This window comes from Bos grunniens, chromosome 1 (genome assembly GCF_055505025.1).
Source record: "Bos grunniens cultivar Pamir isolate PY7600 chromosome 1, Bosgru_T2T1.0, whole genome shotgun sequence".
Taxonomy (NCBI): domain Eukaryota; kingdom Metazoa; phylum Chordata; class Mammalia; order Artiodactyla; family Bovidae; genus Bos; species Bos grunniens.
Window position 1 is genome coordinate 28,455,055 of NC_141165.1, and position 25,008 is coordinate 28,480,062.

A 25,008-nucleotide genomic window follows, 5' to 3' on the forward strand; every position below is an offset into this window, starting at 1 on the left:
TGGAATCACATCCTGATTCTCCTTGCATCTCCAAGGTTATCCTTCTGCCTGGCCTCTGGAATATCAGCTGAACAATCAGCAGTGATTGGCTTAGTGAAGCCACCTGTTTGCAGTTGCAATGGTATTGTTTCACAGACATTTTGGATATTTTTGTTTTTCTCCTGTCCTCTAGGAAGGAAAATTTGGGCTTAGTAACCAGAGAAACCTGGGTTCTAATCCTGGCCCTACCCCTTCCCAGTTAGATAATCTTGGGCAAATCAGTTAATCCCTTTGAACCTCAGTTTCTTTATCTATCAAATGGGGATACAAAGATCTGCCTTGCCGAGTAGTTGGCAGGATAGTGTTTAGAAATCACTTAGTGCAGTTCATGGCATGTAAACAAAATTAAATATATGGTGACTGTAATTTCTGATCATTTAAACACTGGGTTCTAGCATTTGAGATTCTCCCCTTCTGACTGACCTCTTGGCAGTTCAGTAGCTTTGTTCATACCTTCCCTCCATTCAAACTCTGTTTTCTCTGTCTCTCTCCATGTATGTGCACATAGTGATATATAAATACATGTACACAGAGACATTTGACTTGAATTGTGAAAATACTACTCTATGAATGCCTTTGAGGCTGGGACCCATATCTCATCTCATTAATCTCTAAAGCCCTGGCACTTAATGCAGGGTGAGCTCTGAGGAAGGACTCGGCAATGTATGTTATCTAAACATCTCTCAGTGCTGGTGCTGAAGGTATGGGATTCTGGTCTCTGGTGTGATTTGGGTTGTTAAGAGAAGTCCCCTGACCAGTGAATATTTTCCTCCCAGCCTTGCTGTCCCAGGAAACAGAGAAGCATTCTTTTGTTTGTTTAAGATATTGACGATTTCTGTGATGACGCATGTTTACGTGGAAAGGGGTAACTGAAGCTGTGATAACCAAATGACAGTTTGAGACAGATTATTATTTTATAATTTATTATTTAGCCCACTACTAATTGGAGCCTGTGGAAATTGGAATGGTGGGTTTGTGGATAGATCATGAGAAGACTGAGCTGGGGGAAGCATGCTGAACTGAAGATACAGGCACTGAATAGGACAGACGTTTGCTATCTTAGTCAGCTGGAGCTCCTGTAAAAAAAAAAAAAATACAATAGATTGGGTGGCTTATAAACAACAGAAATTGATTTCTATGGTTCTGAAGGAAGGAAGTCCAAGATCAGGGTGCTGGCATGATTGGGTTCTGGTGAAAGTTCTTTTCTGGGTTGCAAACTGCCAACTTCTCATTGTGTCTGATGTGTGGAATGCAGAGAAAGGAAGCAAGTTTTCTCATGACTCTTATAAAGGCACTAATCCCATTCATGAGGGCCCCACCCTCAAGACCTCTTCTAATCCTAGTATGCTAGGATTTGGGTTTTAAGGAGAGGGTATCCCAAAGACCCTCTCTCCTAATGTCATCACATTGAGGGGAAGGGTTTCAACAGGTGAATTTTGGGAGAACACTGACATTCATCCATACCATTCCATCAGGGAGCAATAGGCAGAAGGCAGAAGAGGGCAGTGATCAGAGGAGAATGCCTGAGAGAGTGAGACCAACCCAAACATGAACTGGGGCCCATTTTTAGCCATATCAGCCAATAGCTAGCCATTTCTCAGTCTCCTGTTATTCTGTGAGGGGAACAAAAAGATAAAGCAAGTTTCAGATGTCAGAGAGCTCACACTCTGTCTAGGGCAAACATCACACATGACGCAAACTTTTGAAGAACTCTATAGCTTCTGGGGAGAGGTCAGACTGTGTGTGAAAGACCTTGAAAAAGTCTTTCAGGAAAGACAGAAATTGGCAAGGATAGGAGAAACTAGGAAAGATAAGAGGTCTTAATGGGTGAGTAGGCATTTGTAAGAAGATGGGGTTGGGGGGTAGGACATGTAGATGCAAAGAAAGAATGCCCATGTTGGTGCATGGGCAGGAGTGAGGAGGGAGCCCAGCCATGGAAAAATATATTTCTGCACAGAGATTACAGAGCTAATAAAGGAATGCGTGTTTATTGAATGCATACCCTGTGCCAAGCACTATTTTAAGCACTTTGCATGTGACAGTTGGTTTGATCTTAACCCCAGTTGGATTGATCCACTGATTATGTAGTTCGAATTACTATCCTGTATTTACAGAGGAGAAAACTGAGACTCAGAGAAGGGAAGTAACTTGCCCAAGGTCCCGCAGCTTAGTGTCGTGGGGCTGAGATGTAAACCCAGAACAGTGTGGCAGACACGGACTTCCCATGTCACGTGAGCATACCTAGCAGTGTGATGTGTCTTCAGTCTGAGGGAAGCTCTGAGTGGAGCCAGAGAGGCTCTGCTGCCCTGGAAGGCATCTCCTCACAGTCCAAGGGCATTTGGGTTTCACTACGAAATTGCTGAAAGAATTGTTTTTCTGGAAGGCTCACTCTCTGATTGACTTCCCCATCAAGAGTGAACATAGCCTCTCTGTCCTCACCCGGGGAGCTGGAGGCCTTCCTCCATCCTCCTCACCCACCCCCATCATGCTTGGCCTCAAGCAGAGAAGGCAGCTGTCTGCATTGCGTGGTCCATTGGCCGGGTCTCTTGGGCCAGGAAGGCCTCCCAGCAGTCGTTCATTTGGGTTAATCATGGCCCTCCTCTGACTCCTTTTTTTTTTTTTTTTTTTAAATAGCCAGGGTCAAAGAAAGCTACCACAGACATTTTCAAGTGTATTAGTTATACTTGAAGCCTGGACTCGGTAGAATGAGGAGGTGAGTGTGGCAAGGGTGGGAGAGATAGTGTAGATGGAGTAGCAGGTAACCTGACTGCTCCTAAAGCCACCCTTCCTTCTGCTGTCATGGCTGGATTTTACACATATCAGTTGTCTTTTTCACAAGTACTCATTTTACACACTGGTAAATGAACATCATAGAATATGTTCATCCCAGCCCTCTAGGTCATCATAGAGCACTGAGCTGAGCTCCCTGTACTATATATAGAGCGGCTTCCCACTAGCTGTTTTACACATGGTACTGAAAACACTCTGTTCTACAGATGAATCAGGAGAACTCTAAGCACACCAAGATGTGTGAGGGAATCAGGTGTGGCAGATGCTGTTGGAATTCTCACTGAGAAAGCCTGTGAACACTACTCTCATTGCTTCTAAAAATGCTTAATTGGCTGAAATTTAATTTAAGTTTTGCTGTTTAAAAAAAAAAAAAAGCCCACAACACATCATTTTTGGTGACTTCTGCCACTGTGCATTTCCATACTGCCTGTTGTATTATAGAGTTAAACAAATCTGCAGTCTTCCAAGTAAGTGCAACAAGGAAATCATCGTGGAGAAGGTAGGAAAGGCATTTTTTCCCAGTCTCCTGACTTCGATTCACTGGTCAGTGTGAGGGTCAGGACACATCACGCAGCCCCTCTGATATCTGCTGCTTCCTGTGCCAAAAGGACACCATGGCATCTCCCTCCTCTGCTCAAGAAAGTTCTGAGTATCCATTTGCTAAGGGCTCTGAATGCCCTTTGGAAGGATAAAGTGTTTAAGCAAATAAGGTGATCAGATTTAAGAAATTGCCTGTGAGACTTCAGGGCTCAAACTCCCCTCAAACAAAGCCCTACATCTTTCTGCCTTTATACTGTCTTATCAGTTCAATTAATGATATTTTCAGAAGTCTGCATTTAGCGTTAAGGCTCTTGTTCTTTTGTGTTTAGTCTGCATATGGTGCACAGTGGGTGGTCACCATGGTTATGCAGCAGTTGCAGGCCCATAAATTTTCAGGGTAGAACCAGTCAAAACTGTTAATATGATGTCAAGTTGATGTGTTGTTTTCCAATTTGCATGGATAACTGCATTGCAGCAAATTAATTAAAACAGATAAATGTTAATCTAATGCATGTCTCCTTGTAATTAATGAAATATAACCATTATAGGGGTATATGATTTACTATTTTAATTTATAAAATGCTGAATTCTCCTATAAAGTTAGATACAGTAAGAGAAGAAGCTGACCCATATAAAGCATTAGGAAAAATAATCACATTTCTATAAATTAATCACTCTCTAAAAGGATATAGTTCATTAACACCATGAACTGAAAGTGTTAGATGTAAATTAGATTAACCTTTTTAGTGACACTTCCATTTATATTGCGTATTCTCTTCAAACCTCGAGCACTTTACATACATTAATTCAATTAACCCTCCCCAGACCCTTGTTAAGTAAGTATGTATATCAAAGTTGGAAAGGAGGAGAAATGAAACCCTTCAAAAACATTGGAGTTCTGGCCTTAAAGTGCATTATTTGCGATTTCCTCTGCATCAGTACAGTTGGCGCTAGACTTGTGTAGCTTGAGAACATGGCTAGGTATTCACGCTCTCTTGGGCTGTCAGGAAACACTTAGCATGTCAATCCACACCTGAAGCCAGAGAAGCTTCTGCCTGATGCTCAGGCTAGGTGCTCTGAGGAAGCTTCTGCCTATTTCACAGAAGGCAGCCCAGCTTTGGGTGTGGACAGGGCAGCCTCAAGTGGGTGTGGGTAATGGAAAGTTAGTGACCCATTGGGGTGTCAAGGGTCATCTTGCCCTTGGGCCCTTGCAGCTCCTCCTTTTCAGTCTGCCTTTGACCGTCTGATTGCTGAGGACAGGCTGGTGAACAAAACCTTGGGAGGCGATCAGGAAAAGAAAGAAGGAGGGTCAGGTGGATGGGAATGGACCCAGACTCTTCATCTGGGATCTCTATTCAGACCTGTCAGGTTGGGGGCCAAGATCGCTGTCCTTTTACCTGCCGGGGTGGAGAGTGAGAGTGTGAGAGAAGAGGAGTCCCTAGTCATCCAGTTAAAAGCCTGCTTTTCAAGGAAAGTTTGTTGAGTGAGGACTGGGGTCTCTGGAGTAGCTTGTCACCTGCTCTGTCCCTCTCTCATGGGACCATGGAGATTGCACAAAGGCTAGAGGGAGCAGGGCGTAGTATAAACACTTTCGAAGAATCAGGGGAGGGACTTCCCTGGTGGTCTAGTGGTGAAGACTTCACCTTCCAATGCAAGGGGTTCAGTTTGATCCCTGGCTGGGGAGCTAAGAGCCTATAGGCCTTGCCGCCAAAAAACCGAAACACAAAACAGAAGCAATGTTGTAACAAATTCAATAAAGACTTTAAAAATGATCCACGTCAAAAAAAAAAAAAAAAAAAAAAGGAATCGTGGAGGAGACTCTGTATGCATTTCCTTAACTTGATTGACTGTGTGTTTGGATGTGTTTGGTGGTTTGTGGTTCTGAATGTTTGTTTTTCCAACTCTTTTCTGCTTCTGAGTTCTCCAACCTGCAAATGCTCTCCTAGGGACAGATTTTCACTCTGTTCCACAAACCCTTTGAAAGGCAGTGTGTTTCAGATAACCACAGCCTGCCCTGGAGCTAGTGGTTCCAGACCTACCAAGGATAATGTTAATTGGAAGGAATGTATCACTAATGGTTAGATGTCACATAGAATGTGGGAGAGCAGTGTTGGAGTGTGCGACTGCTTCTCCGTGTTTCTGGAGCTAACATACTCTGGTCCTCACGCAAGGACAGAACCCACTCAGTCCTAGAATCTCAGTTCATAGTGCTCTGCCAGCACTTCTTGGCACACTTATCTGCTGCAAAATGCTTGAAATTCTCTCCTCCATACCCTGTATGGGAGGGATTAAGAATCAGGACTCTCAGCCAAGAGCTAAAAGACAAGCCATCACTCAGGAAATTCACAGAAATGTTAGGCAATGAGAGAAGATATTGAGTTTACAGTTTATTGTATTAAGTTTATTTCTTTCATTCCTTCCTACTTTCCTTTCTTCCTTCCTTCATCTTCATTTCTTCCTTTCTTGTGTATTTTTGTTTGTGGGAGCGTATGTTATCATTTGGAACAGGGAAGGAGGCTGATCAGAGATTTATAGAGTTAAAAAGAATTTTACATTCAAGACCTAGATTTTACTTTCTTTTTATTGGCTATTTTTTTTCCCAAAAGCAAACCAATGATTTTGGCTTTATTGCACCATCATCAGAATTATCAAGATGGTTGTTTCTTGTGTATTAATTTAAAAATGACATTTAAGTCTTTTTAGTGGTCTATTCCTCTGGGACTGAACTGAACTGAACTGAACTGATTCCTCTTTTGACTAGATATCATGAATAAAATATTTTCTTCTTGAAGAGCCCCCTGCCTCCCCTCTCTACCCATCTGCTAGTACTTAAATTCCAGCCCTCTTTCGTGGAGGAATTCAAGTCAGACACTAGCCAAGCATCTTTGCTTGAAGATGTTTTTCTGGAGTTTTGCTTTCAGATGTATCCCACCTCTTGTCTCAGAGCCTATGAGGGAGAAGGGGAGGGCTGATGTAATTGTTGGGTCGCCTTTAGCATCCTTCTCGTCCACCGTTTTCCCTCCTGAGATATCTCTTCCTGCTCCCGGTTTCCACCAGGATCTCTCTCTTCAAGACCTTGGAGGACTAAGAACTGCTTTTGGAGGTAAGGTTTGGCTGCTCCCTGGAAGTCACTGCTTAAAATACCACCAATATTAATGAGAATCATCTTCCTCCTAATCTTACAGTCTGTTTTCTCAGTCCCATGGGAAATGTTAATAGAAGTATCTTTAGAAGACTTGGCTACTTCTGTGGATCAGAACCATCTAATCTTACTAAAGACACAGGGCTCACCATGCAGTCACAGCTTCAAAACAAGTCACCTGTTTATACTCCCAACCATATGGGCCCTGATAGAGGGAATTTGGAGGTGCTACTACCCCTATCTCAAGTCTCCTAGACCTGATGCCCTAAAGCTCTATTTACATCATCTTATCAGAGAGGAAACACTCTGACTTTCCTGTAAGCTAAGGTAATGGGACATGATGTATGATCTCACTTGGTGATGTGTGCATTTAGAAAGAGGGAACACAGCTCCACCCCTAGGGTTAAGCATTTGCACACTGGTGGCATTTGGGGCAGCATGGTAGGCTGCCTGGAGGCTGTGGGGGACATGTGAGACAGATGGGTCTCTGTCATGGCACTCAAACTGTATTAGAGCGATTTAGCTCCTGTGCTCAAATTGTGGAAGCCCTCCAGGGATGAGTCTATTTGACCCACCTTATGTCATCCAAAAGCTGGCAGTAGCGGCTACAGATCCTTAAAAATCTGGGCTCCTGCCCATGCTGACTGCCAGCTCTACTGGGTCTTGATGGCTTTTCGCTCTTAGGTCCTGGCATGGAGACACCATGGGGCTTAGTGTGTGTGGTTTCCATGGCTGTGGGTGAAAACAGGCACTTGAACATCCTTTCTCCCCTTCAGAACTAAGGCAACCTTGATTTCTGGGAAATTCAAGCCCTGCTAATCCCCAGCCAACCCACCTGAACACTTAAGTAGGTACCCCAAGAGGCAAGGGAGGAAGTCAACGTCCATTGAAATGCAAGAGCCTCAGGTGTGCAGATGGGGTGCTCAGACTCAACCACAGAAGCACTGCCTGAATATGGTCATCCAGCCCAGTGTCTCCCCTCCATTAGCCACAAGGACTCAACCTAGTTCTCTAGCTTGATTGCATCTGCTGAAAGGCAGGGCAGGGTATCTCCTGAGCAGCGGCCAGCACACCTCACTCAGCAATCTGTAGCACCCTAATCCTTCTCCATCTGTTGTTCTCCATGTGTTCTTCAGTGCCCTGGACTGTTTTTTTTCCCTCTGGTCCTTGCTTCTTGTGACAGGCACCATCTATACCCCTGATTCTTTCTACTGCAGCCAGCTCAGGACGGAGGGTGAGGCTGGGGGGTGGTGGGGAGGCAGGGCGTCACTGCTCAGAGAGCACTTGGTAATTTGGATTCTCCTGGCCTGACTGTACTTCTCTATCCCTCCAGCTCATGGACTGATTCCTCTTTAATCCAATTCTATGCAGCCCTTGTCACACCCAGTTCATTACCTCCGGGTCAGAATTCCTCTGTGTCACTTCATCAATTTCAGGATAATGTCTATTCCTTGTGTGCACTCAGATGTTCAGTCATCTCTGACTCTGTGCGACCCCATGGACATGGCTCCTCTGTCCATGAGATTCTCCAGGCAAGAATACTGGACTGGGTAGCCATTTTTTTTCCTCCAGGGGAATCTTTCCTACCCAGGGACTGAGTTTGTGTCTCTTGTGTCTCCTGCATTGGCAGACAGATTCTTTACCACTAGTGCCACTTGCAAAGCCCTACTTTGCTTGGCTTATCCCAGAAGGCCTTTCTTTAGTGGGTGCCCACCTGTTCCTGGACTAGAAGGTGTGCTTATGTGCACAGGGCCCAGCTCCTAGCAGAGTGCCTAAGCAAGCGGATGAGTGAATCTTCTCCTCATGCTTCAGCCTGACCCAAGGAAGGAACTCAGTTCCCTGCCTCCTGGGCCTTCTTGTGCCTCTGAGAGTGCACACACCCTACTCTATCTGCTTCTGCCTTGCCTGGCAGCCTGGTGCCTCCTCTAGGATGCATCCCTGGGCTGTCTCGGAGGGTATTCTTACCACTCCCCACCGCCACCTCCATTGCATAGCTCCCATATGTACTTTCATTGTGGCACTTAGCAGCTTGCCTACCTGCTTGCTCCTAAACTGCCTGATCCTTGAAGTCAGGGTCTGTGGCATGCTCATCCTGTGTCTGCAGAGGTTTAGGGTCTAGCACAGGTCAGTTTTCATTCCAATCCCAAAGAAAGATAATACCAAAGAATGTTCAAACTACCACACAGTTGCACTCATCTCACATGCTAGTAAAGTAATGCTCAAAATTCTCCAAGCCAGGCTTCAGCAAAATGTGAGCTGTGAGCTTCCAGATGTTCAAGCTAGTTTTATAAATGGCAGAGGAACCAGAGATCAAATTGCCAACATCCAGTGGATCATCGAAAAAGCAAGAGAGATCCAGGAAAACATCTATTTCTGCTTTATTGACTATGCCAAAGCCTTTGACTGTGTGGATCACAATAAACTGTGGGAAATTCTGAAAGAGATGGGAATACCAGACCACCTGACCTGCCTCTTGAGAAATCTGTATGCAGGTCAGGAAGCAACAGTTAGAACTGGACATGGAACAACAGACTGGTTCCAAATAGGAAAAGGAGTACGTCAAGGCTGTATATTGTCACCCTGCTTATTTAACTTATATGCAGAGTACATCATGAGAAATGCTGGGCTGGAGGAAACACAAGCTGAAATCAAGATTGCCGTGAGAAATACCAATAACCTCAAATATGCAGATGACACCACCCTTATGGCAGAAAGTGAAGAAGAACTAAAGAGCCTCTTGATGAAAGTGAAAGTGGAGAGTGAAAAAGTTGGCTTAAAGCTCAACATTCAGAAAACGAAGATCATGGCATCCAGTCCCATCACTTCATGGCAAATAGATGGGGAAACAGGGGAAACAGTGGCAGACTTTATTTTTCTGGGCTCCAAAATCACTGCAGATGGTGATTGCAGCCATGAAATTAAAAGACGCTTACTCCTTGGAAGGAAAGTTATGACCAACCTAGATAGCATATTCAAAAGCAGAGACATTACTTTGCCAACAAAGGTCCATCTAGTCAAGGCTATGGTTTTTCCAGTGGTCATATATAGCTGTGAGAGTTGGACTATAAAGAAAGCTGAGCACCAAAGAATTGATGCTTTTGAACTGTAGTGTTGGAGAAGACTCTTGAGAGTCCCTTGGAGTGCAAGGAGATCCAGCCAGTCCATGCTACAGGAGATCAGTCCTGGGTGTTCATTGGAGGGCCTGATGTTGAAGCTGAAACTCCAGTACTTTGGCTACCTCATGCGAAGAGTTGACTCATTTGAAAAGACCCTGATGCTGGGAAAGATTGAGGGCAGGAGGAGAAGGGTACAGCAGAGGATGAGATGGTTGATGGCATAACTGACACAATGGACATAGGTTTGAGTGGACTCCGGGAATTGGTGATGGACAGGGAGGCCTGGCGCGCTGCGGTTCATGGACTTGCAAAGAGTCGGACATGACTGAGTGACAGAAGTGACTGACAGGTAGGTGTGTGGGTGATGGCTGGAGTTCCCTAGAACCCAGCTCATTGCTTTGTGGGGATACAGGACTGGGGTGGAGTTTCCCTTGACTCATTTTTCTTCTTTATCCCTGGGCCCCCAGGCCCATCTTTCCAGTGCAAGCCCACCTGAGTAGGGTTGATGGAGTATGAGGATTTGGTTAGGAAGTCAGTACAGTCTAGGTACTGCTGTCATTGGCATGAACTTGTGCATTCCTGGATGAGGAGCTGGAGCCAGGCTGGGGCAGATGACATTTTGGGGATGAGACAGGTTTGGGATTGGGAAGCTAGATGGCTCAGGGCCTCGAACCTCTGAGGCTGATGATTCAGGATGCCATTTCCAGAGTGTGTATCCTTCTGGGATAATTAAATTAACTTTCCTATCAATGAAAAGGCTTAGTCATGAGGCTCACTCTTTAATCTGTAGCACTGAATGCAGCCTATTTGGGAGAACATCTTCTGTCCTTGCATTGATGAGAATTAAGTTGTAACCATCAGCTGTGTGTGTGCATGCTAAGTCACTTCAGTCATGTCGCAACTCTTTGGGACCTTATGGACAGCAGCCCGCCGGGCTCCTCTGTCCATGGGATTCTCCAGGCAAGAATACTGGAGTGGGATGCCAAACCTTTCTCCAGGGGATCTTCTCCACCCAGGGATTGAACCCGAGTCTCCTGTGGCTCCTGCAGTGCAGATTCTTTACCACTGAGCCACCAGGATGGTACCACTGGATGCCCAGCCATCAGCTACTGCAGGTCTGATGCTCTGCCCAGCGCACTCTCCTGTGTTTCTCAGTGGATCCTCCTCGATCCTGTCAGTATCCTCTTAAGCCCTAGAATGTAGAAGTCCTACATGTATAAAGCATGCCTCCTTTTCCAAAACAAGTAATTAAAAGTGATTTACAGTTGATGATATCAGATGCATATGTATTGAGAGGCAAAAATGAGTTTTTAGTTGGAAAAGCTTTGTCATCAATGAGAGTGAGATGGCTCCATGTGATAAGGCCCTTGGAGTTCTGCCCCTAACAGGGAAGTGGGCAAGCAGGAAGAGATGCTGACTTCTGGCTGGGCTGAGATTCCCAGGCTGCACACATAGTTCACCAAAAATGAGCAAGTGGGAATCTGTTAAAGTCAAAACATTTACTCTGGTTCTAAGGATATGCTGGTTCAGTTCTGAGCATTAAGGCTTTGACACTCTGCACAGGGAAACACCCAGATCCAGTGCTTCTGAGGCTGGTGTTGGGAGGGGAAGCTCCTGAGGTTCTTCCTGGCGATGTGGACTGTGCAGGGGGAGGGTGGGGTGGGCAGGAGGCTAATAGCCCTGCCTCTGACCCTGAAACCCCCTTTCTCCTTGTGTGCTCTGTCAGTCAGGTCTGACTCTGCGAGCACCCCCTTCCCCGCCCCCTGATAGGCTCCTCTGACTGTAAGATTCCCTAGGCAAGAATACTGGACCATGTTGCCATTTCCTTCTCCAGGGGATCTTCCTGACCCAAGAATCCAACCTGTGTCTCCTGCATTGACAGGAGGATTCCTTACCAACTGTTCCACCTGGGAAGCCCCAAGTTTTTCTGTCATTTATGCTGCTGGGGCAGGGACCTGGACAGGACAGAGCTGCCCCCTTCCCATGACTCTGGCTTAAGGGAAAACAACATTACCCTCGAGCTTGGACCCAACTGAGTTCGACTAAAGGGTCAGGGCACGTAACAGGGAAATAAGCAGAAAGGAACATGATTCTAGACCACTGGTTTGCATTGCTTCAGAACCAATGGCTCCTTTTTACAACACATATTTTGTAGTTCTCCCATTATTATCCTGAAATGAAATCTGCTGATATCATTGCTTGCTTGTATACATAATCTAACAAATCAGTGTAATGCCTTAACTGAAATATAAAGAAACTAAAAGGAAAATAATGTATTATAAAATAACATATAATGCTTGCACCCAGCTTGCGCTAGAGGAGATAGTGAATTAGATGCTTGCTGTGAATTCCACAGTTACAAATGCAGATGGATCCAGGTGTGTTGTATCTGCAAGTCAGATACCATGGTCAGTGTTGGGGGAATGCGCTGTTAAGAAATGGTGACATTCTTCTGGTGAAGTTCTGAACAAGACAGTGTGCTGCTGCTGCTAAGTTGCTTCAGTCGTGTCCGACCCTGTGCGACCCCATAGATGGCAGCCCACCAGGCTCCCCTGTCCCTGGGATTCTCCAGGCAAGAACACTGGAGTGGGTTGCCATTTCCTTCTCCAATGCATGAAAGGGAAAAGTGAAAGTGAAGTCGCTCAGTCGTGTCCGACTCTCAGCGACCCCATGGACTGCAGCCTACCAGGCTCCTCCGTCCATGGGATTTTCCAGGCAAGAGTACTGGAGTGGGGTGCCATTGCCTTCTTCAACAAGACAGTATACTCTGGTCTTAATTCATAGGATGGTTATATTCCTGAGAAACTTAGAGTTTATTAAAGCTACACAAAGAGTATTTAGCTGACTCATTCTAGTGTCATTTAGTATAAAGAAGAGAACAGTGGAGCTCTAAATGGCATGCTGGGGGATGTTCAGGCCAAGAGGTGCCTGGAAGATACACACCCGCCCCCCCTCCCCAACACACACACACACACACACACACACACACACACACACACACACAGGCTTGTAAGTTTCTGCTTCTAAGCTGGATTCCATATATGCTTGCAGGTGAAATTACCTTCAAGCATAGACAACTTCTGGAACTGTAGTCTTTTTGGGGACCTTTTGGGACCTAGGGGAAAATGTTACCAACTGGTAGACAACTGAAAGAGGTTGTCCCGTTTCACAGGAAGACTTTCTGAAGCATAAGGTCTTTCCAGGGGGCATGTTGAAAGACCACATCAAAGGTGTGCTGGAGCATCATTTAAGGGGATAGACTAGTGGCAAAGAGGACCGCTTCTTTGCCTAAGACGGAGACAGACTGGGAGCAGGTGACATGTTGGGGTGATGCAGGTTGAATATGAGACGGTTTAGGGCCGTGGACCTCTGAGGCTGATGATTCTGGGGGCCGTTTCCAGAATGTACCTCTTTGCTGGATAATTAATGTAAATTAACTTTCCCATCAGTGAGAAAGCTTAGTCATGGGCTCCCTCTGGCATCCATAGCACTGAATACCAGCTATTTGGGAGAATGTATTTTGCTTTAAGTACGAAGACATATCTTTTTCTTTTTCTTCTCCTGCTTCTCTTTCTCACAAGCAGAAGAGTAGGGAAAAGGAGGAGGACAGGGGAGCAGACCACACTGGGCCCCTTCTTCAGGAGACTAGAATGACTTGCCTTTTCATGGGGAGCAGAAGGTCTGTGGATCAGATAGGAGATTGGAGTTTCAAAATGCACTGGACTAAATCTTATTAATTGAATGAAAAGCTATAGAACTGGGCTGGAGTCTCTTTAAGGCAGTTGCAATCCAGTGGGAGGGAGGAGCTTGACAGTACTATTGGGGGCAAAAATAACAGTGTTTCATGTTCATATCCAGATGGATTAAATGCTAACAAACTGCCTAGAGTATTTATTATGGTCAGTGCTGATATTTCAGAGATAAAACGCTATCCTCTTGGGTGGAAAATTCTTCCTTAGTGTTTTCATTGATAATTTAGAGGGAATAGAGTTTTTATTTTGTTTTTAATCCCTAGGTGTCTGTTTATTTTTTCTTCCTTCCTTCACGTAAGCTTGAAGGTGCTCCTAAGAGAGAAGCTGAATTGCCAAAGAGAGTTTCAGTAACTTTGAGATGAAAGTGAATTTTAGTATTTTGTTTTAATGGGAAATGGTATATCCCCATAATAAGTAGTTCAGTGACATTTGGTAGTTCTGTAATATTTGACTTGGAGTTGAGTTTTTAAAAATTTCAGCCCAACAGTAACTTCAGGGCACTAAGGGCTGTATGTCTTCCTGAAATGAGAAGATCTGGTTGACATTCTGATTCTAAAATCAACATCATCTCTTATGAGTCACCATATTTTCAATCATAATGGACCTTGGGCCTTGCATTTAAAAACCTTTTCCCTGCAAGCTCCCAGCATTGACTCAGCTGGGAAGGGAGAGTTCTCACGCTCACTCTTCCAACTTAACTTACTAAAATGCTCCCTTCTCCAAGGCTCCTTGATTTTTTTCTCTCCACATTGGCTCCTTGGAGATTCTTTTAGAAAGTGGAGTCTTTTTTAACTTCATGGAGAATTTACATCCCAAGTCACCTGAAATGGTTGAACTTGGAAAAAGTAAAATGGCAGGAAGAGCCTGAGGTTGTATGAAATTGCTCTGACAGCCAGACAAAAGTATTTCTAACAAAATTTGGCGAGTAAAAGAGATGTCTAGGGCATGGTGTTCTGGTATCTCTTGGGCATTTCTGGATAATTCAGACCATCTCTACATTTGTTTCTCATTTCAGCATTAGCTCAATCTTGAAGGAAAACAATGCTCTAAATAGATTATATCAAGAATCCGATATATCACTTGTAGGCAGCAATTCAGGTCAGGGGTTGCACTCAGGTAGTTCTAGGATGCAGTGGTTTTGTGGAGTATTGTGGGGTTTTGCTTTTAATTTTTTAATTAAAAAAATAAATTTATTTTTATAACTTTGTTGTTTAGTTGCTAAGTCATGTCTGACTCTCTGTGACCCTATACTATAGACTGTAGCCTGCCAGGCTCCTCTGTCCATGGAATTTTCCAGGCAAGAATACTGGAGTAGGTTGCATTTTCTTCTCCAGGGGACCTTTCCCACCCGAGGATCAAACCCACATTTCCTACATTGGCAAGCAAAAGCAGACTGATTCTTTACCACTGAGACATCAGGGAAGCCCCACCCCTCATCTTTTTTTTCTTTTTTAGTGGAGGCGAATTTTATATATTACATAAATAATCTATTTTGAGTGTATATTTCAATGATTGCTTAAATAAATTTACCAAGTGGTGCAGCTGTCATCATCAGTCAGTTTTGAAACATTCCTGTGACCCCAGTAAGATCCCTTATGCCTATTTACTCCGTGTTGTTTTTGTTGTTGTTTCTTTGTTTTGCCAGCAGACCTCCTTCTATCAGAGGGTAGTCACAAAACCAGGTCCATGATGGCCCTGTATTCTACCCATAGTCAGCCCAGGATGGGGGAAAGGCTGGCTCTTTCACCCTGTCCCCACCACCCAGCTGGGCTGGATGAATAGAATAGCTGTCAGGTTCAGTGGGGCCTGCTACCAGTGACTTAGAATTAGGGGCCTCCTGCCCAGAGGGGATGTGAACTCCAGGCTGGACCACACAGCAGCTGTCAACCCTGCCCTCTTGCAGTGTACACTGGCAACAGACTCGATACCATGCAGGTCGGGTAGAGGCTAGTCAGTGGCCACAAGGTATGTGTGGCCAATGAGGGTGCCCTGCCCACAATCCCTCTGCTCCTGCCATTTTCATGGATTCAGGCCCAACTTTCAGCATGAATGGCCCTATGCCTGTGTGCTCTCACTGGCCAGAAGACCCTCCTCTGCCCTTGTGTGGGCCAGGTCAGAAGACTCAAGGAATTAACACCCCCAGGAATGGTCCTCTGCCAGTGACTGACAGGAGGCAGTGGATCGGTAACCCCGCTCTCTGGTCCCTCAGATTGGAGAACATCACAGCCTCTCACATGGCCTCTCAGAGGTCCCTATGAGATCTGGGTTCCACTTGTCCAGTTTCCACTCTTTCTTCCTGAGTCACTTCTCCTCTCCTCTACTAGTCTTTTTGAGATCATCTCCAGATAAATTGTGTGTGCATGCCCAGTCACTTCAGTCAAGTCCCACTCTTTGTGACCCCATGGACTGTAACCCACCAAGCTCATCTGTCCATGAGATTCTCCAGTCGGGAATACTGGAGGGGATTGCCATGCCTTCCTCCGGGGGATCTTCTCAACCCAGGGATTGAACCCAAGTCTCTTATGTCTCCTGAATTGACAGGTGGGTTCTTTACCACTAGCGCCATCGGAGAAGTCTCCAGATAAACCACCTGCACTCAAATCCTGAGGGAACCCAAATAGATAGAAGGAGCGAATAAGAGAAGGCATTTTATAGGGAGCATTTGTGTGCTCTCTGTGGACTTCCCTGCTGTTCTCTATAATAAATCTGACAGGATCTGAATGCTGGGATTCCTTTGCACATTTAGTAGACTCGCTTGGTAGCTGTGAGGTCTTCTGGGGCATTTGGAGGCCTATACGATCCCTGACTGGTATTTCCCTTCACTGAACTTGGGGTGTTTCCATGCTGTACTTTACCTGGTCTTTGATCCAACCTGGAGTGAGGAGGTTTCCCTGCAGTGAGGCTGTGTGCTAGGCTCTGCAGCCCAACAACCCTGGGCCTGGTTGGGGTGGGCAGCTCTTCTTTGGAGAGCAGAGGCCCAGGACTCTGAAGGTCCCCTGAGGACAAGGTTGCCCCAGCTCCTTAAGATCTGGGCTAAGGCAGATTCCCCCTGCCCCCACCCTAGGGGGAATGAGTTAAATTAGGCTGATGCCCGCAGCACACATCATCCCCGCGTCTGGGGCAACATCTGGTGCCTCTGATCGCAGCCAGATTCTCGAGAGTCTATTTTCAGCATTCTCCCAGAGCACCTATGAGTGAATTTGCAAAGCAGTTACCTCTGTCTGCAGCGCTTCCTTCACTGATGTGAAACAGCCGGTAGAGCTGAAAATCTCTCCTCTCCACCCACCCTGGCTTGCCTGTGTGTCTGGATGACTATGGTCATTCTGTCATTTCAGGGAAGGCAGAGAAAAATCCGGTGGCTACAAATTCTGCCCTTTCTCCGAGAGACTTAGTGCACTGAGCCACTGTCGGCTGAGTGGGTTGACAGGAATTAGTCCATCCGCTTAGCTTCAGTCACATGGGTCGGCTCAAAGGTATGCGATTTGGTGTTTTTTTATTTTTTTGACAGCCAAATGACTTTATTTCAGGGTGAGTGTTCTCAGCATATAAATATATGTAAATAGGCCATTTCAGGTGCTGAGGACAACACCTGATTTATTTTAAAAGTTGTCTTAACTCTGGGTGATTGACTGATTCATGGTGTGTGAATGGTGTGTAAATCTTGATTTGGTGTATTGGTCCTGATTATGTTACTTAGAACAGTGGGATCTTGGAAACTTCTCTGAGGGTCAGATTTCTCATCTTTACAATGCCAATATTAAATCCTACCTTGAGACACCGTTGGAAAATAATGTAAGCCAAGAACATAAAAACCTTGGCATAGAAGGGGCTGGAGTATGATTATCTATTGCTACCTAGCAAACTGTGTGCTGTGCTTAGTCGCTCAGTTGTGTCCAACTCTTTGCAACACTGTGGACTGTAGCCCGCCAGGCTCCTCTGTCCATGGGGATTCTCCAGGCAAGAATACTGGAGTGGGTTGCCTTACCCTCCTCCAGGGTCTCTTTCCAACCCAGGGATTGAACCCAAGTCTCCCGCATTGCAGGCAGATTTTTCACCCTCTGAGCCACCAGGAAAGCCCACCTAGCAAACTACCCCTAACTAATGCATATAAAGCAGAAACCTTTTTTTTTAAATTGTTTTGGGAGTATAGTTGATTTACAATGCTGTGTTAGTTTCAAGTGTAGAGCAAAGTGAATGTTATACATATATCCATCTCTTTCAGATTCATTTCCCATATAGGTTGTTAAGAATAAGAATATTGAATAGCGTTCCCTGTGCTATACAGTATGTCCTTGTTAGTTATCTGTTTTATATATAGTAGTGTATATATGTGAGTTCCAATTTATTCTCATAGAGCCTGTGGCTTAGGAATTTACGGGTTGGGTGGGGTGGGGGGTTAACTTGTCAATGCTGTGTGATGCCGGTGGCTTTGAATGACCAGGTCTTGGTTGGGATCACCTGGAGATTTCTTCACTCCCGGGCCTGGTGCCTAGGCTGGGATGACTCTGAACTGGATTTAGCTGGAGCTACTGAACAGAGGCTGCACATGGTTCAGCTTGCTCCCTGCAGGAAGGACAGGCACACTTTGTACCAGTATGCAGAATAGAAGCTGCAGGGCCTCCTGTGGACCGGCTGCGTCCCTTTCCTACGTCGTCTGGAAATATGCCCTGCTCCCCTCAGGGGTTCTCTCACTAGATGGTGACTTGGATTTCCACCTCACTCTGTGTCCTTGACTTTGGCTTTAGCTAGAGTCGTCTTTACTCTCTCACGCCCGGAGACAGAGGATGGAGGACACTCATTTCCCAGGCATCAGGTCCTGAGCCCACACTACGAGGCAGACAGCATGCACAGCGGAGTCTCTGGGGGGAAGATGGGGCCCCGAAGGAGGTGCTATCCAAAGGCTAGAGGGAAGGAGGTGGTGGGGTAGCCAGACCTTGAACATAGTTACACCCATCAACTCAGGTCAGCTCTTCCTCCAGGGACTCTGTGAGGTAGTCTGATAACCCCCTGCTTTATAGTTGAAGAAGCAGAGTCTCTGAAAACTCTCAATAAGTTCCCTAAACTATGGTGTTCGGGACTTAAACTGGATCTGTGACTTCTGAGTCTAGGCTCTTAGTATCACTCAGGTGGCAGCCTCCTACTTGGTGACATTCTCCATGTTTTGTTCTCTATTTATTGTGCATTCATCCTTTTCCCTGACTCCATTCTCTACTCACTGAGGGCAAAAGCATGTCTTCTCCTCTTACATGCCCCTCCTGTGCACTTGGGAGTCCCTCAGAAAATTGCACTGGGGCCGGGCAGAGAGGCAGCCATGACTTCCAGGAGCCCCCCTGGCAATCCTCTCTCTTATGAGCCCCATCAACTGGCCACCGGTGCACTGAGTGCAGCGAAGGCATTGTTGTTTATGCTCTAGTCTTCAAAGGAAATTTTCTTCTCATTTATTGTTAAAGTATTGATTTTGAAATTGAAACACAGAAAGTCTACTAAAGGGATGTCCCATTTGGAATGCACTCTCTTTTTTCCCGCTGTTTTCAGGTTAAAAGCAATAACCAGGAAGCAAATAGAAAGGAAACCCTCCAAAGAATTCGTGAATGGCTCTGACAGGTTAAAGCTGCTGGATAAATGTGGAATTTACATGACAAAAACCTGAGCACAATGCTGATTGTCAATCACCAGTAATAAGATTCCCTGAAAAGCTTAAGCTCTTAATTTAAAAAAAAAAAATCACTTAATTTATTTTTACTGGTAAGTGTCCTTTTGCCTTAGGAATTTCTCAGGCTGGAATAGTGCTCTTTGTAAAGTTCACTTCACCAAGGCTGGGTCTGTTTCAGCCCTGATCCCAAAACACCAGCTCCTGTTCCTGGTTGAGCAGGCTGTTTGGAGTACAGAAGTCTTGGGTGAGGGACTTCTCTTGTGGTCTAGTGTCTAGGACTCCACACTCCCGATGCAGGGAGCACAGGTTCAATCCCTGGTCAGGGAACTAGATCCCACATGCTGCAACTAAAAGCTCCCTTGTGCTGCAAGGAAGACATGGTGCGGGCAAATAAATAAATATTAAAAAAAAAAAGTCTTGGGTGAATGTTGTTGATTGGTGAATGTTGTCTCTTCCAACAAGCTGAGAGACAAAAATAGATAAAAATAGATGATTCTGGGGAGAAGGGCAACACAGACATTGAAATAGACTGGAGAGTCAGGCTGGTGGAGGTGATGGAGGGAGGTGATGAGTGCTCTGAGCAGGAGGCCCTCCCTGCCTTGGGGCTGCCCAGCTCTCCAGCCTCATCTCTGGTCATGGCCTGGTACTTTGAGGTTACCCCTTCAGGCAACACTACTTCTTCCCCTGAAGGGCATGGGATGCTTTCACTTCCTCCCCATGCACAGCCTCCATCCCAGACTTCCACAGAGAGATCAAGTCTCCTCACTGGGGACTTTTCTTTGGGGACTGCCTTTCTCCCACAGTCATGTCCTAGCTCTAGGAGTGAGAAGCGTTAGTCACGCAGTCTTGTCTGGCTCTTTGCGAGCTGATGGACTGTAGCCCCCAGGCTCATCTGTCGATGGATTTCTCCAGGGAAAAATACTGGAGTGGGTAGCCATTCCCTTTTCCAGGGGATCTTCCCCATCCAAGGATCGAACCCAGATCTCCTGCATTGTAGGCAGATTCTTTACCGTCTGAGCAGGGAAGCCCATCCTGACTGTAATCTGTACTCAAATAGAAACTTGCTGTTTGTTTGTTTTTTTAATTTGAAAATCTGGATTTGCCTACCAGATAGTGAAGCCTATAAAGGAGCACTGCTCATCTCTTAGTATAGCCCTGTTCCCCTGCTGCTGCTGCTGCTATGTCGCTTCAGTCGTATCCGACTCTGTGTGAGCCCATAGACGGCAGCCCACCAGGCTCCCCTTGTCCCTGGGATTCTCCAGGCAAGAACACTGGAGTGGGTTGCCATTTCCTTCTCTAGCCCTGTTCCCCAGTACCTGGTAACTGGCAAACTGTTGACTGGGTGGGTGAGTGGACAAAGGAATGAGTGACTTGTTGATTCAATGAGATGCTTTGGTGTGGGGCCTCTGAGAGTTCTGGAGAGGGCAAACGATGTCAGGGAGAGACCCAAAGTCAGCAGAGTGTGTGTGCTGTGTCAGACACAAGCTGAGACCAGGATATATGCCACTGCTGCTATCTGAAGGCCTGGAGAGTACAGGGACCCCCTTTCTAATGGTGAACCTCACTGGCCTGGGCTAGAGGGGCTAGGCTAGCACAGGAAACATCCTCAGGCACTCAGGGTCTCAGGAACCCCATGGGAGCCCATTTGTCAGACTCTTCAGAGTTATGGACTTTCCTTGTTTTTCTGATTCTTTTCTCCTGCTGAGTCACCTGCCAATGGGGAACCCCGTGATTGATACTGATCTACACTACAGATGCAGCCAGGGCCACATGGAAATAGGGCTTAGCCAGAGTGCCCAGGCTGCTTGCGCTCCTTCACAGGGAGCATCTGGGGCCAACTGTCACTCAGAAGGTTGCTCAGAGCAAATAGCTGCTCCTGTCTGATTTGGAGTCTGGATGCAGTATTGCACCCAGACAGGATCATGGCCTCTGGAACCCTTGCTGCACAGTGATGTCTCCTGGGAGGCTGGGGGGTGGGGACTGTCAGTGAGGACTGAGAATGTTGCTGGTCCACTCTGGGGAGGGCTTATTGGCCATATGGGGTATTTGCCCCTCCTCCTGCACTTGTCTAGGAGGTGTGGAAGCAAGTGATGTGTGCTCACACCGTCCTAGCTTTCTCTTTCTGCTGTCCCTGTGGTCTCTTCTTCTGGCTCAGTCATTACTTTTCTCCTTTGGCACAGTATGCATTTCTGTACAAAAGATGGAAATCCACTGTGGAACGAGGTGGGGCAATCACCCCACCTTGTTAAAATAATCACCCCACCTAGATAAAATAACACATGTGAATTCTGCCCAAGTGGTCATGATGAACTTGAAGACATGATATATAATATATATAAAATGAATATATATATTTATATATACATACATATATGAAAATATATAATAAAATATATAGAAATTGTACACACATACACACACACACACACTTAGGTCATAATTTACTTGGTGGGCTGGGGAAATGAGCATTAGGAAAGGGAGATACCACTAAGAACCTGCAGAGATGCACACTTGGCAACTCTGTGCTCCTCCTAAGGGATCAGTATGTGTCCCCATAGAGTCAGGATTAGACAAGAATGTCAAACAAACCCAACACATCTGGGAAAATAGATACTCCATGGAGCATTGTGACCTCATTCCGTGTCTGCACAGGTATACCATGTCTCATCAATTTCAAGCTGATGATTGTTCTTTCCAATATTAACATCTCTGAAATCAGGATGGGTCTTCTGATGGATGGTGATGATGAAATGTGTTAAGTGACTGTGACATTCCTTTGCCTGTTTGCTGTCAGATCTGTCCTTACCTTCCTGTTGCTGGGCACTGTAGGGAGGGCACCATGATCCCCAGTGGCCTTGCCAGTTGCTTCTGCCTCAGGACAACCCATGGAAGACCTTAGTGGAAGACTGGAGAATGTGGATAAGGGAGAAGCCAGAGAGTTCCTCCCTCTGCTTATTGTCCTGGGCAGTCTCCCTGCTGCCACACAGCTCTTGTCCCTGCCGATGGCCCCACCAAGATTCCAGGTTCTGTCATGTGGCTCCAGACCCTGGGCTCTGGTGACCTTGCCACCTCTGTTTGCCCCTTCCAGACCTGGGTGGTAGTGGCTTCCTGTCTTGCCACTTGCTGTTTAGGTTCTTTGTTCTCTGTCACTTGGGTAACTGATTCTCTGCGTGAAATTTCCTCTTTTTGAAGTATCTAGTCACTGTTTTCCTGGTTAGACCCTGACTGACGCAAAGATGCAACATCACATGATTAAACATTGAGGAGTCATCATTACTCTTCCCCAGATCCCCACATTGTCTTAAATCTGGTCATGTTCAGGTCACCAGTGGCCCCTCTGATGCCAATCTCAGAAGATACTTTGAGATCTACAGTATTTGGCAGTATAGCATCCCCCTTTATTGAATCTCCCCTCTTCCCATGACTTAGTACATCCACCCCTCCTTCTCTTTGCCTTGTGAATTTCCTCGGTCTCCTTTGCCCAGTCATCTCTTTTGCAAGTCGTGTATTGTCAGGTACTGCAAAGTCCAGGGTCATCCCTCTGCCCTTTACCTGCCCACACCTGTGGCTTAAGATACACTGTCTCCACAGCATGGAACTGTCTCCCAAGCTGCAGACCCAGAATTCCACTCTTCCCTAGCCACATGCTTTGGGTTGTCTTCACATCCTTCAAAATTGAAGTGTTCTTGGCTGCACTCACCTTCTTCAACCCTGACCGCATGCCAGCTCATCTTCCTGTGTTCACTGTCTCAAGGGATATGGCCTCATTCATCCTGAAATCTGTACTGGAATCATCAGGGGGTTATTGTGGACCCTTCTCTGCACTTCACCTCCTCAGTCCAGCTGGTTTCCAAACTCTGTATCTGGTGGTGTGTATAATTAACTAGCAATCTTGGACGTGGGTAGGTAACTTCTCTGATTTGTAGCATTTGCTGATATTCCCATTATGGCTGTAATTGCAGGCTACCACTGTGACATCGCTGAACGTGGACTTGGGAAGGGATGTGTACAGTCAGTTTTTGCGAGCTATTCTGAGCCAGCTCTGCATCCACCCTCTTATCCCCATCTTCTCTGTCAGCCTCGTTAAGCCTCTGTTGATGTATCTTCCCCCTTGCGGGCATCCTTCACCAGATTGGAGCGTATCAACCCCCAAGTAAAACGCTTTGAGAGTTTCCCATGGCTTAGAAAAATATCAGAGGCAGAGTCTGCTTGGCCTTGATTCTGGAGGACATGGCAATCTTTCCACCCTTAGGTCTCCTCCCAGCCTTAACACTGACCTTGAGCCCCCAAGGAGCCAGGATACACCTGCTGACTCTCTTGACATTTTGCCTTCCTTTTCCTTACCACCCATCATTTTACCTGTTTTGGATGTTCAGTCATTTTAGAATATTTGCTTGGGCTATATGTGACAGTGACCATGGAAGGAGCCATGGGGTGAGTCGGTTTTGTATCTCGGGCTCTCAGTTTTATATAAGGGGCAGATCTCAGTGTGTCCATCATTTTAGGCACCTGCAAAGATGCTTATGAAATAAATGACAGTTTAGAGGGTAGCATCTTTGGGAAATTATTAAAGAAGTCTTAAAAACCTGAAGATTCTTTTGGATATATTGGGTTGGCCAACCCAGGATATTACATTAGAGAAAACAGGTTCAAATACATAGCTCTCCCTTTCTTCAATGGCTAACCCTTTCTTCTAGAAATAACACAAATTGGCTGAATATCTCCCTGGGCTGGACAGTGGCAATACAGGGAAGAGCAGGACCTGGCTGACCCTCACAGACTCATGAATGACCACGGAGTCCTAGTACTCTGTCTACTATCCATTTAGAGGTGTCAGGGAAAGGCTTCTGGAATTGATCTCAGCCAAGGGTAGTTAGTGCTTTGGTCTCATCTTTCTCTTTAAAAATGGAACCCCAAATCCCCCCAACCTTACCACCCACCTCTTGTTTTTGTTGTTGCTCAGTTGTGTCCGACTCTTTGCAATGCCGTAAGGCTCTTGTTTTGTTGGTGTTTTGATTAAATTAGATGACTCTGAAAAGCTGACTGCATAAGAACATGATATGACATTATTATTCATTTATGTCATTACGGTGTGTATGTATGCGTGTCCCTGCTCTCTCCCTCATTCCTGGATGTTATGGTCCAGTGGGTGGGAGAGACGGGGAGGTATAAACAGAGGGAAAGACCCCACCTCTGCCTTCACATGGCTTACACTCAAAATGTGGAGAGAAGTGGAGCGCTAACAAAATAGAAAATGCAAGTAGGTGACAACATATGGTGTTCTTCGGCTGGTTCTCTAGGTTTCCTAAAAGGAAGGAACATGGATTCAAGTTCCAGAATGGCAATTTGCCTTAAAGACACATCTACATTTTCACAGATGGGAGGATTAGAGAAATGCAATCTGGTTCTTATCCTTATAGCAGCTAGGAGAGACTAGATGTTTCCTTGAATGTTATTTTCTTTTGTAATTAAAAAAAAAATACTTTCTTCTTTTAGAAAATTAAGGAAAAGCATAAAAAATAGTAAGAACATTTACAATTTTACATTCAAAGTTTAAAAATTACCATATTTCCCATCACTCAGAGATAATCCCCAAGGTATTTCTGAGATTTTTCTGTGCATATTTTTGCATAGTTTAATTCATATCATATATACCACTTATATCTTACATTTTCAACTTAGTATTATCACATAACTATTTTTCCAGGTTATTAAAAATGCCTCATAAACATTGCCTTTAGTGGCTACATAGTGTTTCAGTATGTGGGTATACCGTAATTTATTTGAGCAGTCATTTTCTCAGATATATTAGTGGTTTCAATTTTTTTGTTGTTGTTTAAAATAATTCTGTAGTGGAAATTTTGTATCTCTTTTTGTGTCCTTAAGGTACAATTCTAGAAGAGGTATCCAAGGATAAGGACATATTAAGGTCCCTGATATATTTAGCCAAACTGCTTTCCAAGAGGGGCTCATGGT

The 25,008-nt window shown here is 45.5% G+C and overlaps 1 protein-coding gene and 1 long non-coding RNA gene across 3 annotated transcripts in view; one reads left to right on the plus strand and one right to left on the minus strand.

The window, feature by feature from the left end:
* Nucleotides 1-25,008, plus strand: part of CLSTN2 (calsyntenin 2) — a 729,802-nt gene that overhangs the window by 7,486 nt on the left and 697,308 nt on the right. The window lies entirely within an intron of this gene.
* LOC147379198 (uncharacterized) lies at nt 714-5,165 on the minus strand. The gene is made up of 2 exons (XR_015132549.1): nt 2,281-5,165; nt 714-1,115 (listed from the first exon to the last, which is right to left on the minus strand). It is a non-coding gene; the product is annotated as an uncharacterized LOC147379198 (long non-coding RNA).